A 16,510-nucleotide genomic window follows, 5' to 3' on the forward strand; every position below is an offset into this window, starting at 1 on the left:
TTCTCCCCATATCCCTGGACTCCGCTATCTTTAAGAGCTCTATCTAACTCTCTCTTGAAAGCATCCAGAGAATTGGCCTCCACTGCCTTCTGAGGCAGAGAATTCCACAGGTTCACATCTCCGTTCTAAATGGCCGACCCTTTAATCTTAAACTGTGGCCCCGGGGCTTTAGAAGGACCAGCGATCATTCACAGTCTTTTCTTTTAGAATCGGATGACGCAACGTTCTGGCTCGGGACCGAACCGGGTGGAATTGTGAACGACGGCCCCATTGTTGACTCGTTCTACACGTCACTGCGGTCTCCAGGAGATGAGGCGTGGAGACGGGGGACGCCTCTCTCCATCAGGCGCCGTGGGATGGACGCCTGGTCGGTTTGGACCCCCACTCTTCCAATCGCCCTGTTGCTCTTGACCGGCGCCCGGCAGGCATGGGGTGGGACCTTGGTGGCTTGTTACCCCAACTGGCCGTGTCAAGTCATCTTCCTCACCCAGAACCCGGCCACTTTGCTCTGTCCCAACGGGCCGAGCCACCCCGGCGGCGTGGCCTGGGTCTACTACAACACCACGGAGCCCGACACCAAGACGGTGGTCCTCGCTGGGACTGGAGATGACACCTTGAACGCGGACGCGCTCTTGGATCTCCGGGCCCGTTGCATGTTATCCTGGCCGCATCTGGTCATCAGGTCCGCCATGGTCACGGACTCGGGCGTCTACCTCTGCAGGTCGGGAAACAGGACCCTCGCTTACTAGAGGTGGACACGCAGGACGCCGAGAAGGTCCACATCTCGGGCAAATCCATCGGCGTCTCCTCGCTCCCCAATCGTTTCTTGGAAGTAGGAGGCCGGCACTTGGAGCTGTTCACCGTGTGGAACGCCTGGGAAGACTGCGACAGGTGCGGGGTCCCGGCGGAGAGGAGGCGAGTGGGTTGCTGTTACGCCCGGCCAGTCCCGATCGACCACAACCCGGTGCCCTGCGGCATCTGGGCTTTGGTCGAGCTACAGATACTTCCAGGGCGGACCCCGGAGCTGGGACTGGAACCGTGCATCGTTCCCTGCGTTACCTTGCCCCCATACCTCGCCAAAGTCAGGAAGCTCGAAGTGCCTGGTCAGAAATTTGGGCCTTTGCAACTGTCCGTCGTCCTCCTGATCGACACCTACTTGGTCAACGGCAACGTGAGCTTCAAGTGCCCCGACGCCTCGGTCTGCACACCGGTGTCGTGGCGGAGAAATTCCACCGACGTTTCGCGGGCGGATCTCTCCCGACGGCTTGGGTAGCACTCACGCCTTGGACGATGTGATGGGCCGAATCGTCTACAACATAAAGGGCGTCCAGAAAGCCGACGAGGGGGTCTACAGGTGCTACGTCTCTGATGAACTGGCTGGATCTTTCCACCCGAAGGTGCTGGAGCCTAACGAGAGGAGGGCGGCGGCCAAGACCAGCGCCATGTGCTTCGTCTGGTACGCCTTGACTGCCATCGCCTTGGTATCTGTGCTGCTGGTTTTCCTCACCTTTCTGTACACCTACCTCTGCAGGTCGGGAAACAGGACCCTCGCTTACTACGTGGTGGACACGCAGGACGTCGAGAAGGTCCAGGTGCGGCGCCGCCAGGTCGTGCACTGGTAAATCCCCACCCTTTACACGTACACCCTCATTTGCACCAATATCACAGCAGGCCACTCACCCCCTCCGGGTGATACTATCCCAGAGCAATCTGCATTCTATTTCCAAACAGCTCCCCTCATTACGTGAGTTCATACATTCATAAGTTATAGCAGCAGAATTAGGCCATTCGGTCCATCAAATTTACTCCGCCATTCAATCATGGCTGATCTATCTCCCTCTCCACCCCATTCTCCTGCCATCTCCCCGTAACCCCTGGCATCCGTACTAATCAACTAATTTATCCCCCTCTTTTTCCCAATATCACTCACTACCCACTACCACCCCTCCCCCCCCCCCCCCCCCCCGCCCCATCTCACCTCTATCACTCCCTCTGGCTTTACATTTCACCCCCTCGTTATCTGACAGCCGTTTGTATCTTTTCCCATCTCCGGCATTTGTCCACCCAATCAGCCACCGCACAGATACCTTCCCTGCATTGCCTCACAAGTATTCACCTAACACTTGAACAGGTGAGTGAACCCCAGCCCCATCTCTTTGTTCGATATTTCGCAGCAGCTAATAACCTCACCGACACCAGCATGTCTTGTTTGGGGATGGAGAAGGAATCGAAGCAGCCAATGGAAACACACACAAATCCACACGCGCGCACACACACAAACATACAAACAAATACATACACACACACAAATCCCCATACACACGCACATACACAACCACACACGCGCGCGCACACGCACAAACATACAAAAATCCACACACACACACACAAATCCACACACACACGTGCACGCACACACACACACACTCCCTCACACACGCACACATGCTCTGGGGTACTATCACCCGGAGGGGGTGAGTGGCCTGCTGTGATATTGGTGCAAGTGAGGGTGTACGTGTGAAGGGTGGGGATTTACCAGTGCACGACCTGGCGGCGCTGCACCTGGGCGCAGTAGGTGTACAGAAACGCGAGGAAAACCAGCAAAACACACACGCGCACACACACACAAACTCTCTCTCACACATCCACACACACAAACACACACCCACACTCACTCACACACACACACACACACACACACACACACACACACACACACACACAGTGCCGGAGGTCAGATTTGAACCCTGGTCTCTGGAGCTGTAAAGAGGTGACTCTCCCGCCACAGTATTGAATCAAACCATGTGAGACTCCCTGCTGTCCCAAAGCCATTAACTCACGCCTTCATAAACCGCCGCACACTGAGTTGAGTAGTCTGAACAGAGCAACAATGCCTTCTATTTAATTAAAGTTGTCTCATGTTAAAGTGCGTGGTTAATTGAGAAGTTACAATTTTATTGCTGGCTAAGAAGAAATAGGACAGGAGGTGGCCATTCGGCCATTCAAACCAGATCCCTTCCCTCCACTCATTAGTGGAGACCCTGTTCTCATACTGTAGACAGCTTGGCATAGCGGGTAGAGCCAGTGTCTCTCAAACCGAGAGACACAGGTTCAGTGCCAATCTCCGCCTGTGTGTGTGTTCGTGTGTTTGCATGTTTTCATGTTTGTGTGTGTCAGTGTGCATGACATTTAGTGGACATCTTAACGCAGTGTTCAGGTTCAGGATTCATCTCGGCAGATAAAATGGACCTTTTCTCTCGCATTCTGCACCTGTTGTAACCACACAAATGTTGTCCAGTATCCCAATAACATTACATTGAATCTACATTCCTCCATATCGTAACTAATATGTGACTATTCTCCACGCTGCAACGTAATATGCGGTTATGTGAAAAAAGAACAAACGCGCTGGAGGAATTCATTGGGTAAAAACAGCACAGTGTGGAATGGACAGACTACGTTTTGGGTCAGGGGTCGCATCTTCCATAAGGAGCTGGTCAGGCCGCATTTCGAGTATTGTGAGGAATTTTGGGCACTGTATATGAGGAGGGATGTGCTGGCTCTGGAGAAGGTCCAGAGGAGGTTTACAAGAATGAGTGGGATAACTTACGATGAGCTTTGACAGCACTGGGCCTGTACTCGCTGGAGATTAGAATGATAAGTCTTCATTGTAAAGTATCAAATCATGGAAGGCTTGTCTGCTTGTCTACACACAGTTCGTACGTTCCCCCATGACCTGCCTAGGTTTTCTCCAAGATCTTCGGTTTCCTCCGCACTCCAATGACGTGTAGGTTTGTAAGTTAATTGCCTTGGTAGAAATGTAAATGTGTCCGTAGTGTGCAGGTTAGTGCAAATGTGTGGGGATCGCTGGTCGGTGTGCACTCGGTGGGCCGAAGGGCCTGTGTCTGCGCCGTATCTCTAAACTAAAAAACTAAAAAAGCTGGAATCTGCAGCAAGCAGATGGAACACAGCCTAACAAAGTCTGGACTCATGCATTTTGGTCGTAGGAATAAAGGCATAGACGATTTTCTAAATGGGGAGATAATTCAGAAATCGGAGGTGCAAAGGGACTTGGATGTGCTGGTATAGGATTCCCAAAAAGTTAATTTGCAAGTCGAATCACTAGTAAGGAAGGCACATACAATGCAAACATTTATTTCAAGAGGGCTAGAATACAAAAACAGGGATGTAATGCTGAGGCTCTATAAGGCGCTGGTGAGGCCGCATTTGGAGTATTGTGAGCAGTTGTGGGCACCATATCTGAGGAAGAATGTGCTGGTGTTGAAGAGAGTCCTGAGGAGATCTTACGAGAATGATCCGAGGAATGAGTAGGTTAACATAAGATGGCCGTTTAATGGCACTGAGCCTGTACTCGCTGGAGTTTAGAAGGATAAGTGAGGACCTCTTTGAAACATACAGAATAGTGAAAGAGTGAATGTGGAGAAGATGTTTTCACTAGAGGGAGAGTCTCGGACCAGAGGCGATCACCTCAGAAGTAAAAAATGCACCTTTAGGAAGGAGATGAGGAGGAATTTCTTGTCAGAGGGTGGTGAATCTGTGGAATTCATTGCCACAGACGGCTGTGGAGGCCAAGTCAATGGATATTCTTAAGGTGGAGATTGACAGATTTGTTATTAGTACGAGTGTCAGGGATTGTGGGGAGAAGGCAGGAGAATGGGGTTGAGAAGTAGATCAGCCATGATTGAATTTCGGTATAAACGCGATGAGCTGAATGGCCTAATTCTGCTGCTAGAACTTATGAACGTGTAAAACTTCGAAGCATAAACTGCTGGTGGAATGCAGTGGGACAATCTCTTACCTTGCCGGGGATCCGATTGTTTTCCGGATCGTATCTCCGGTCGCTCTGCGGCCCAACATCGTGGAGCTGGAGGCCTTGCCTGGGACTGACTTTGAGCCCCACCGCGGGGCGTGGATTTACCATCGGAGACGATTCCTTGCCTGGGATCGAAGCTCCAACCGCAGTAGAGAATAGGTGCAGGAGTAGGCCATTCGGCCCTTTGAGCCAGCACCACCATTCAATGTGATCATGGCTGATCATTCTCAATCAGTGCCCCGTTCCTGCCTTCTCCCCATACTCCCTGACTCTGCTATCCTTAAGAGCTCTATCCAGCTCTCTCTTGAATGCATTGGGAGAATTGGCCTACACTGCCTTCTGAGGCAGGGCATTCCACAGATCCTTCTGAGGCAGGGCATCCCACAGATGCAGACTTTAACATCAGGAGCTCGCAGTCTTGGGTTGAGACAAATTCGGGAGCTCCAAGCTGCACGACATTCGACAAGCCCCGACCCAGGGTAGATCGCCCGGCATGGGGGTGTTGAGATCCCCCCCCCCCCCCCAATGCTGGAGCTCGATCACCCCGACAAGGAAGGCCCGCCAACGGCTACGGGAGTCAAGATCAACCCATCGATGGAAGGTTAGAGACCCCTGACCACTGGAGAACAAAGGAGGGAGAGATTGAACTTTTTTTCGCCTTCCATCACAGTGAAGAATGCGGAGCAGTCACTGTGGTGGATGTTCAGGTTAAAATGTATTTTGTGTGGCCCGTTGCTTTTTATTGTTATGTCTGTATGGCAAATTAAATTCCTCGTATGTTGCAAAACATACTTGGCTAATAAGGTATAATTGTGATTGTGATAAATGTCCTCTTGGGGGCCTGGGAATGGGGAAGATGATGCTGCTCCTTCTCAGAGTGGTGGATTGGTATGCAGGGCAATGGTAGAAAAATGACAGGAATGGTTCAAGAGAGCATACTTGTGTTCGCTCATGGACTAATTTCTCTTTTAACATTAATCACAATTACTTAACTTAACATTTGATTTTATCTTCTGAACTTTTGTTATACATTGGAATCTGATATTTTTCCTGGTAAACTGACAGTGAATGATTAAAGAGAGTGTGGTTCATGTCCAATTTGTAAAGGACGTGAAAGTAAGAGAGTATTGCTTTGTGTATTATTAATATAGGACTATGAACAGTGTAACTAACTTACATTACAGAAAATATTAATCAAACTGGTGTGGTACATTGTGGGAAAGAACAATGAGATTTTACTCTCTTTTCAACCTCTTGTCTTTTATCTTTTCCTGTTATGTAATTTTGTGGACATCTTGTGTATTGTTTTACCATTTACCTTCTAATCAGCAGTATTATTGAAAACATTGCAGGTGCCTTGCTCGAAGGTATTATCTTGGATTGATCATTGCCTTTAAATAATTACTTTTGTTTACCTGTAATAATGTTTCATCTAATTTCCAAATCTAAGCAATCTGGTCTTATATATATCAGTAAATGACTTCAGATAAATCTCAAGTTTCTGATTTCACGTCACCACTCATCAGCTCAATGTACATTCCTGTCATTTCAACATGGTTTCTGAGATTTACCTTCTCTCATATTCCACAAAATGATTTCCTGAGCTAAAATTGTTCATCACAATTGCTCACATGGAAAATTATATTATTAGGGCCAACTCAACCTTGTCTTGCATTTGATAAAGTTCAGTTTAGATACAAACCATGAAATCACTTTTCGGTATTGTATGCTTTATTAAATTTCTTGTCTCTTTGCATGGTCTTAATTCATCTGCCATGTTATAAATGCATCATTAGTTCACATAATAGACTGTTACATTTATCCCTCAAAACGCTTTTCTTGTAGTTGACTCCATGCACCACAGCACTGTTACCATTAAACATGCTCTCCACATTCCATCATGCTGGTTATTACCAAATCATAATTATACTCTCTGGTCAGGATTACTCTCCTGAAGTTTAGAAATATCCACGCAGCTGAATTCGGCTGGTGTTTTGAATTAAACAGCGGCATCTTTATAGCGACCCATTACACATATAATGAAGTGATTTTTAAAAACAAATTATGACAAATACCTTTGTATGTCCAAAGTACATAGTTGTCTCTGTTGTGATATTGTAAGGACTACTTTGTTGTATCACAAGGACTACTTTGTTTGCCTGTGTAGTAACATGTACATAAGAGAATGAGGTGATTTGGTGGTCACTCTGGTTCCAGGTGGCCATGGAATAAACAGCCTGGATTTAAGCTCCAGCCTTTAAACCTTTTAAGCACGTGTACTTGTGGTCAGTCCAGGGTCATAACAAAGGTATAACAGACCAGGTAGTACAACAGTCTCCACCAGAAAAACTTTGGGATCTATAAGCGTGGATTTGACTGGGTAAATGTAAAAAATTGTCCCTAGTGTGTGTAGGATAGTGTTAATGTGCGGGGATTGCTGGGCGGCGCGGACCTGGTGGGCCGAAAAGGCCTGTTTCCGCGCTGTATATATATGATATGATATGATATGAAACGACTAAAGAGGCAGAAAAGAGAAGTTATAATTTAAGAAATAAGGAGAGGATAATTTACAGAGAAGAACGGGAGCTCCACGATGAGGATTACCTTTGTATGTCCAAAGTAACCAATCTACTTCTTCAGAGCAACCATATTTCATTAGGAGCATTTTAGTGATGGCACGGTGCATTGGTAGCCAGGGCAATGGTGGAACAATGCAGCCTTTTGGTTCAAGAGCACAGACTTGTGTTCGCTCATGGACTGATTTTTCTTTAAAAATGAATCACAATTACTTTTCGTAACAATTGTCGTTCACTTCTGGAATTTTGTCATACACTGGAATCCGACGTTGATTATTTGTAAAATACAGTGATTTGAGAAGAGAGTATGGTTCATGTCCAATTTAGGCAAGGCTCTTTGCTGTGTACATTCAGGCATTATCAAGGATGTGAAAGTGTTTTGAACTAAACGGCGCCATCTTACCCCAACATATTTATGGTGACCCAATACAATCATCATGAAGGGATTCTTTACAAATTAGCTAGTTAATCTCTCACATTTTGAATGCTTCCTCAGAAGTGTAACTTTGGAAAAAGTATTTTTGTCAACATCTTCTGTACAGCATCTGCATCATGGTAGTATTATATTCTGAAATACTTCTACTAGCCCCGACCCAGAGTCGATTGCTCGGCGCAGGGGAACCGAGATCCCTCCCCCGATGCAGGAGCTTGATCGCCCCGACCACCGGCTACGGGAGTCAAGATTGTCCCGTCAACGTAAGGCGTGAGGCCCCCGACCGCGCGAGGACAAAGAAGGGAAGAGATTGAACTTTTTTTCACCTTCCATCACAGTGAGGAATGTGGAGGAGTCACTGTGGTGGATGTTCATGTTAAAATGAATTTTGTGAGTTCCTTATACGGCACTTAAGAAGGCATCCTGAACCCTCCAGACCAACGCCAGCTGGACAACCTTCTTCCTCCAGAGGAAACCCAGATTCACAATGTAAATGTGGGCAGAGTCCGTTCACACCATCTGATGGAAGGAATGGAATTGGGAAATCTGGTGATATCCAAGGACGAATAAAGGAGATGGCATGAATGTGCAGAATGTGGGAAGTGTTTCACACATGCAGGTCACCTCCACCGACACTGGAGAGAGACCGTACAAATGTTCTGACTGTGGGAAGAGATTTTCTTATCTCCGTCAGCAGAAAGCTCACACCTGCCTTGAAACGTGCCCCATGTAAGGAATGTCTTTAAGGACACAGCAGCTTTCACTGTTCACCTATGTTAAACAGTAACACAGAGGAAGGTCACCAATTTTCAGTGTTATTATTTCCTTTATATTATTTCATTTTATATTATTTCCGTTCTTTCCCGTTGGAATTATTTGAGCAATCATTTGTTTTCCAACAGTATTAATATTGGGACCTGTTGTATTTCCCTCTCTATGGTGATACTTTATGTGGAGAAGTCTGGAGTATAAGGGATGGGTCCATGATTTCCCATTCCCTGCGAGAATTGGGGACCAGGGATGGGTATCATTGTCGTATGTCCGACCCTCTCCAGACTGCATCGACCGACTGCGATAAACTGCCCTACCAGGCATATTCTGACTGTGTGGGATCGCTGGGATCGGGGCTGTTGTGATGCAGTCTGGTTATCGCACTGTGTTCATCAACAGAAGCCGTACAAATGTTCCGACTGTGGGAAGAGCTTCACATACTCAGCGATCCTCCAGAAACACCAGCGGATCCATACTGGCCACATAAATGCACAGACTGGGCAACGTTTCACTGAGCAGGGACCTCCAATGACAGCAGTGGATCCACACAGGAGGAGCCATAAAAAAGCCGACCATGGGAAGCGTTTCAGTGAACAGGGACCTTCAGTGGATGCACACTGGCGAGAGGCCGTTTAAATGCACAGATTGGGAAGAATTTTACACGGATAGATCACCTCCAGCAATACCAGTGGACCCACACCACAGAGAGGCCTTGTGAATGTTCACACTGTGGGAAGAGTTTCACACAGGCAGGGACCTTCCAGTAACATCGACAAATCCACATCGGAGAGAGGCAGATTGAATGTAAATGTTCAATTATACAAAGAGTTTCACATGAATAGATCATCTCTAGTGACATCAGCAGATCCACGACGAGGGGCCGTGTAAATGTTCAGGCTGCGGGAAGAGTTTCACACGAGCTGGGACCCTCCACCTACACCAGCGGACCCACACCGGAGAAAGGCAGTGCAAATGCAGTGTGCAAGAAAGGTTTCAGATTTCAGCTCCCTCCATCAACACCAGAGGACCTACACGGGATAGACGCTGTAGGAAGAGTTTCACAGACTGCATGAATGTGCAGATTGTGGGAAGAGCTTCGCAGGGGCAGGGACCCTCCACCAACAGCACTGGACCAACACCGGAGAGAGGCCGTACAAATGTTCTCACTGTGGGAAGAGCATTCCTTATCTCCGTCAGCAGAAAGCTCACACCTGCCTTTAAACGTGTTCCGTGTGCGGGGCATGTCCTTAAAAACTCAGCAGCTTTCAGTTGAACAGAATCACAGAAAAAGGTCACCAATTTTCAGTGTTATTATTTCCTTTATATTATTTCATTTTATATTATTTCAGTTCTTTCCCTTTGAATTACTTTGGAGTAACTATTTGTTTTCCAACAGTATTAATATTGGCACTTGCTGTATTTCCCTCTTTATGATGATACTTTGTGTGGAGAAGTCTGGGGTATAAGGGATGGTCCATGGTTTCCCACTACCTATGTGAATTGGGGACCAGGGACGGGTATCGTTGCCGCATGTCCGACCCTCTCCAAACTGCATCTTCCAACTGTGATAAAGTGCCCCCACTGGGATATTCTGACTGTGCGGGATAGCTGGGATTGGGGCTGTTGTGATGCAGTCTGGTTATTGCACTGGGTTCATCAACACGGTGATTGATAAATCAACCACTTTTATTGTTGCGGCAAGTCAGGAGTGACCCAAGGAGACTGTCATTCCTGCCCTCACTGCACTGTTGCATTTACCACGGCAGAGTTTCTTACAAGGCACTTAAGAAGGCATCCTGAACCCTCTAGACTAACGTCAGCTGGACAACCTTTCTTCCTCCAAAATGAATACAGATCCACAATGTAAACTTGAGCAGAGTCCTTTCACATCATCTGGCGGAAGGAGTGGAATTGGAAAATCAGGTGATACTCAAGCATGGACAAATGAGACGGCATGAATGTGCAGAATGTGGGAAGAGTTTCACATGGGCAGGGTACCTCCACCAACACCAGCGGACCCACACCGGAGAGAAGCCGCACAAATGTTCTGACCTGGGAAGAACTTCAGATACTCAGGAATCCTCCAGAAACGCCAAAGGATCTACTCTGGTTGTCAGAGTCCAGTAATACTCATAAATCTGGTGCATTTGGGAGTTTGCTGCTGGATGGCCGATTTTCTAGGGTGTTGCATGTTGTCCACATTGTTCAGTTTAGTTTAGAGAGCCCATCGAATCCGCACCGACCTGCAATCCCTGCCCATTAACTATCCTACACACACTAGGGACAGTTTACATTTATACCCAGCCAATTAACCAACAAACATGTACGTCTTTGAAGTAGTGGGAGGAAACGAAAGATCTCGGAAAAAACCCCACAGAGGTCACAGACAAACCCGTAGTCAAGATAGAACCCGGGTCTCTGGCGTTGCGAGGCAGCAACTCTACCGCTGCCCCACTGTGAAACCGTTCCAATTGTTCCAATGAAGCAGACAAAATCTTTTGGAACAGCACCACGTCTGAGTGTGGTGCAGTCCTTGAGGTCATCATTAATATGGACAATTTCAGATAACCAGCCTTTCCAGTTTGTATCAGAACTGGCCACATCATGTGCCTGCATCCAGTTCTGATCAACGGTCATTGATCTGAAAAAGCATTTTTCAGAAGACATTTGTACATGGATAAGAAAGGTCAGAGGGCGATGAGCCAAACGTGGGCAAATAGAATCAGCGTAGAGGAGGCATCTGGGTCAGCATGGTCAAGTTGGGCCAAAGGGCCTGTTTCTATACGGCCCTGAAACATGAACTGTTTCTTTCTCCACAAGATGCTGCCCAACCGGCTGAGTATTTCGAGCATTTCCTGTCATTATTTATTTGTTCTGTCTTCGTCTTTATTCGTTGCCCAGCCCCGAGTTGACTTGTTTGAGGTGTAGGTCGTCCCCAGCTTAGGAACACACTAAAGTGCAGTCCATACACATGAGCGAGTGTGTGGGAGACGGTGGGATGGATTTACCGGCTGCTGCGGGGCTGCAGACATCTTCTGCCGTGTGGGAGCTCTGTTCACGGCCGCATGTTGGGAACGGTTCCCAGGAAGGGAATCCTGCCATAACCGGGGGGAACGTCCTTCACCGTCTCCATAGCAACTTCTTGATGCATCTAATGCATGTGTTATGTCCCAGGCCAGCTGTGTGCTTCCAACACAACACCACATCTCAGTCACAACTGGTACTCTGACTTCCACAATCTGCAAGTTTCAAACATCACAGTTTCAGCACAATCTCACCATACACCCAATTAACACATGTTGTATGAAGGAAGGAACTGCAGATGCTGGTTTAAACCGAAGATAGGCACAAAAAGCTGGAGTAACTCAGTGGGTCAGACAGCATCTCTGGAGAGAAAGAATGGGTGTCGTTTCAGGTCGAGAACCTACTTCAGACTGATCGGTTCGAGACCCTTCTTCAGACTGATGAAGGGTCTCGACCCGAAGCATCACCCATTCCTTCTCTCCAGAGATGTTGCCTGTCCCGCTGAGTTAGTCCAGCATTGTGTGTCTATCTTCGGTTTAAACCAGCATCTGCAGACCGCTGGGTTGCAAGCTGCCCAGGCAAAATATGAAGTGCTGTTCCTCCAATTTGTATTTGGCCTCACTCTGACAATGGAGGAGGACAGGACAGAAAGGTCAGTGTGGAAATGGGATGGGGCAGTAAAGTGTTTGGCAACTGGGAGATCAGGTAGGCCCCTGGCACAAATACATATTGTACTTGCTTTATCTTTCTCATAATATTATCAATCTTTACAACAATATTCCATTGTAGCAACAACAGAAACACAGTGCAGGAACAGGCCCTTTGGCCCACAATGTCTGTGCCGAACATGATGCCAAGTTGAACATGATCCATATCCCTCCAATCCCAGCATATCCATGTGCCTTTCCAAAAGCCTCTCAAACATCACTATTGTATCTGCTTCTATCACCACTTCTGGCAGTGTCATAAGTGATAGGAGCAGAATTAGGCCATTCGGCCCATCAAGTCTACTCCGCCATTCAATCCTGGCTGCTCTATCTCTCTCTCCTACCCCCATTCTCCTGGCTTCTCCCCATAACCCCTGACACCCGTACTAATCAAGAATCTGTCTACGCTTTATAAATATCCATTGACTTGGCCTCCACAGCCTTCTGTGGCAAAGAATTCCACAGATCCACCACCCTCTGACTAAATAAATTCCTTCTCATCTCCTTCCTAAAGAAACGTCCTTTAATTCTGAGGCTGTGACCTCTAGTCCTCGACTCTAGTGGAAACTTCGTCCCCACATCCACCCTATCTTAGCCTTTGGCCAAGGTCAAGGGGAGAATGTACAAACTCCGTACAGACAGCACCCATACACAGGATTGAACCCAGGTCTCTGGCGCTAGTACTGCCCTATTTTATCTGCTCTGAACAGTAAGTTGGCAGAAAGCAGCACGTTAGGAAAAGTAATTCTCCTGAAATTAATCCAACAGTACAACATTTTTTTGTAGTTAATTGATATTTCGTAACGTGCAATGCAATATGTCACTGATAATCGTCTGGAACAAGTCTCCTTAATGTTTATTCACAAAATGCTGGAGTAACTCAGCAGGTCAGACAGCATCTCAGGAGAGAAGGAATGGGCGACGTTTCAGGTCGAGACCCGTCTTCAGACTGATGAAGGGTCTCGACCCGAAGCGTCACCCATTCCTTCTCTCCTGAGATGCTGTCTGACCTGCTGAGTTACTCCAGCATTTTGTTGTGATTCATTATCCTGGAAATGTCCTGTATTAAATAAAAAAATGATATTTTTTAATCATATCATATCATATCATATCTATACAGCCGGAAACAGGCCTTTTCGGCCCTCCAAGTCCGTGCCGCCCAGCGATCCCCGTACATTAACACTACACCCACTAGGGACAATTTTTACATTTACCCAGCCAATTAACCTACATACCTGTACGTCTTTGGAGTGCGTCTGTTTTGAAATTAATATCTGATAATTAAGATTATGCTCCAAAGTGTATCAGGTACAATGTTTGTTTTTCCAGGATCCTGGCCATTTCAAAGTAATTAGAAACATAGAAAATAGGTGCAGGAGTAGGCCATTCGGCCCTTCAAGTCTGCACCGCCATTCAATATGATCATGGCTGATCATCCAACTCAGTAGCGTGTACCTGCCTTCTCTCCATACCCCCTGATCCCTTTAGCAAAAAGGGCCACATCTAACTCTCTCTTAAATATAGCCAATGAACTGGCCTCAACTACCTTCTGTGACAGAGAATTCCACAGACTCACCACTCTTTGTGTGAAGAAATGTTTTCTCATCTCGGTCCTAAAAGACTTCCCCCTTATTCTTAAGCTGTGACCCCTGGTTCTGCTGACTATTTTACCAAGAAAGAGTCTGGGAGAAGCTCCATTCTAAGAATGTGAAGCGGAATTACGAAGCCATTCTTGCCGTTGGTTTGTACAAAATATTATATTGTGGCGCGTCGAGAGAGGCCCGAAATAAAGGCGAGGAGCCGGGTATTTTGGGGCGTTCGGTTTATTTCTCAATTATCAGGCTGGGCGAGTGCTGGAAAGGCTTCGCGCCCAAAACTTTGTCCTTATATACCTAATACAGGACCACCCCCCTGGACTGGTCCATTCCCGTGCCGAGGGGTCGGTAGTGGTATCGTATGGCCCGACCCTTGGGAGCTGCCACAGGAACCCCCCCCCCCCCACAGAACCGGAGGCACGAACCGCACTGGTGGTCGCACAACCCGACCGGACCGCGTACGGAAATCGGTCGACAGAGGGGCCGGCAGAGGCACAGTTGGAGGGACAGTTGGAGGGACAGGTGGTGGGACCCGCAAAGGTGGGCAACCTCGTGGCCGAGGCTGGGCAACCTGCACGGTTGGTCGATGTCCAAGTGGGCCGGCTTCAGGTGGTCAATTGACACGGTCTCCGGCCGGCCCCCCGTGTCCAAGACAAAGGTTGTCTGTCCGTGCTCCAGCATCCGGTACGGGCCCTCATACGGCCTCTGGAGCGGCGTCCGGTGGGCGTCACGGTGCAGGAACACAAAGGCGCAGTCCCGGAGGGCCGATGGCACGCAAGGGCGGAATGTCCCATGGCAGGACGTCGGCACCGGTGCGAGCTTGCCAACTCGCTCTCGAAGGCGCTGTAGGGTGGATGAGGGTGGTTCCTCTCGCCCCGGCAACGAGGGCACGAACTCCCCGGGCACCGTGAGCGGGGACCCGTATACGAGCTCCGCTGATGATGAAGCCAGGTTCTCCTTGGGCGCAGTCCGGATGCCCAGCAAGACCCATGGTAGCTCATCAATCCAATCGGGGCCAGAGAGTCGCGCCTTCAGCGGTCTTCAGCTGCCGGTGGAACCTCTCCACTAGGCCGTTTGCCAGCGGGTGATAGGCCGTGGTGTGGTGCAGCCGCACGCCCAACAGGTGGGCCATGGCCGACCAAAGCTCAGAGGTGAACTGTGGCCCCCGGTACAATGAGATGACCACCGGCACCCCAAAGCGAGCGATCCAGTGCGCAGCCAACGCACGAGCGCATGTAGCTGTGGCTGTGTCGGCCAGCGGTATGGCTTCCGGCCACCGTGTGAAGCGGTCCATCACCGTGAGGAGGAGTGTGATGCCCCGGGACGGCGGGAGAGGGCCCACAATGTCCACGTGCAGGTGGTCGAAACGTCGGCAGGGTAGACCGATCACCTGGAGTGGCGCCCGGACGTGGCGTTGAATCTTCGCCATCTGGCACGGAATGCAGGTGCGGGCCCAGTGGCCAACCTGCTTGCGCAGTCCGTGCCACATGAACCGCGCAGCTACCAGTGTGGTCGTCGCCCAGATGGATGGGTGAGCCAGCCCGTGGACCACGTCGAACACCCTCCGGCGCCACGCGGCCAGGACGATGGGGCGCGGCCGACCTGTCGACACATCGCACAGTATCGTCGCTCCTCCGGGGCCGAGGGGGACATCCCCAAGGCGGAGGCCAGAGATGGCAGTCCAGTAGGTGGGCATTTCCCCGTACGTTAGCTGGGCCTCCGCCAGGGCAGAATAATCAATACCGGGCGCCACTTCTAAAACGGCATTGATGGCGGGGCGAGACAACGCGTCGGCCACCCGGTTTTCCTTCCCCTCGATGAAGCGGATGGAAGTGGTGAACTCAGAGATGTACGCCAACTGGCGCTGCTGTCGGGCGGACCATGGGTCGGAGACCTTTGCCAGGGCGAACGTGAGCGGCTTGTGGTCCATGTATGCGGTGAACGGGCGGCCCTCCAGGAAATAGCGGAAGTGGCGCACGGCCAGGTATAGAGCTAGGAGCTCGCGGTCAAATGCGCTGTACTTCCTCTGGGCGTTGTTGAGGTGGCGGCTGAAGAAGGCCAGGGGGCGCCAACCCCCGTCCGTCAGTTGCTGCAGTACGACACCATTTGCCGACTCTGAGGCGTCCACCGTAATGTCTGTCGGTGGGTGAACCAGCAGCACAGCCCGAGCCAGGGCCTCCTTCGCGCCGTCGAAAGCTGTTACCGCCTCGTCGGTCCACATGACGTTTTTATGCTTCCCCACCAGCAGCTCGTAAAGCGGCCGCATGATGTGGGCTGCGGATGGCAGGAACCGGTGATAAAACGCCACCATGCCGATGAACTCCTGCAGACCGCGCACCGAGGACGGACGGGGAAACCGGCGGATGGCATCGACTTTGGCCGGCAGGGGAACCGCGCCTTGCGAGGACACAGGGTGGCCGAGAAAATCAATTGTGGCCACGCCGAAGTGGCACTTGGCGAGGTTGATAGCCAACCCATGCTCGCTGAGCTGCTGAAAGAGCTGCCGGAGGTGGGCACAGTGCTCCTGCCGCGAGCGGCTGGCTACCAAGATGTTGTCGAGGCAGACGAAC

At 49.5% G+C, this 16,510-nt stretch overlaps 1 protein-coding gene and 1 pseudogene across 1 annotated transcript in view; both read left to right on the top strand.

The window, feature by feature from the left end:
* The window catches only part of LOC144612204 (myelin-associated glycoprotein-like), a 760,913-nt gene that overhangs the window by 85,919 nt on the left and 658,484 nt on the right, over window positions 1-16,510 (top strand).
* LOC144612103 (protein FAM187B-like) lies at window positions 357-9,250 on the top strand (annotated as a pseudogene).

The sequence above is a fragment of the Rhinoraja longicauda genome, chromosome 43 (genome assembly GCF_053455715.1).
Source record: "Rhinoraja longicauda isolate Sanriku21f chromosome 43, sRhiLon1.1, whole genome shotgun sequence".
Classification (NCBI taxonomy): domain Eukaryota; kingdom Metazoa; phylum Chordata; class Chondrichthyes; order Rajiformes; family Arhynchobatidae; genus Rhinoraja; species Rhinoraja longicauda.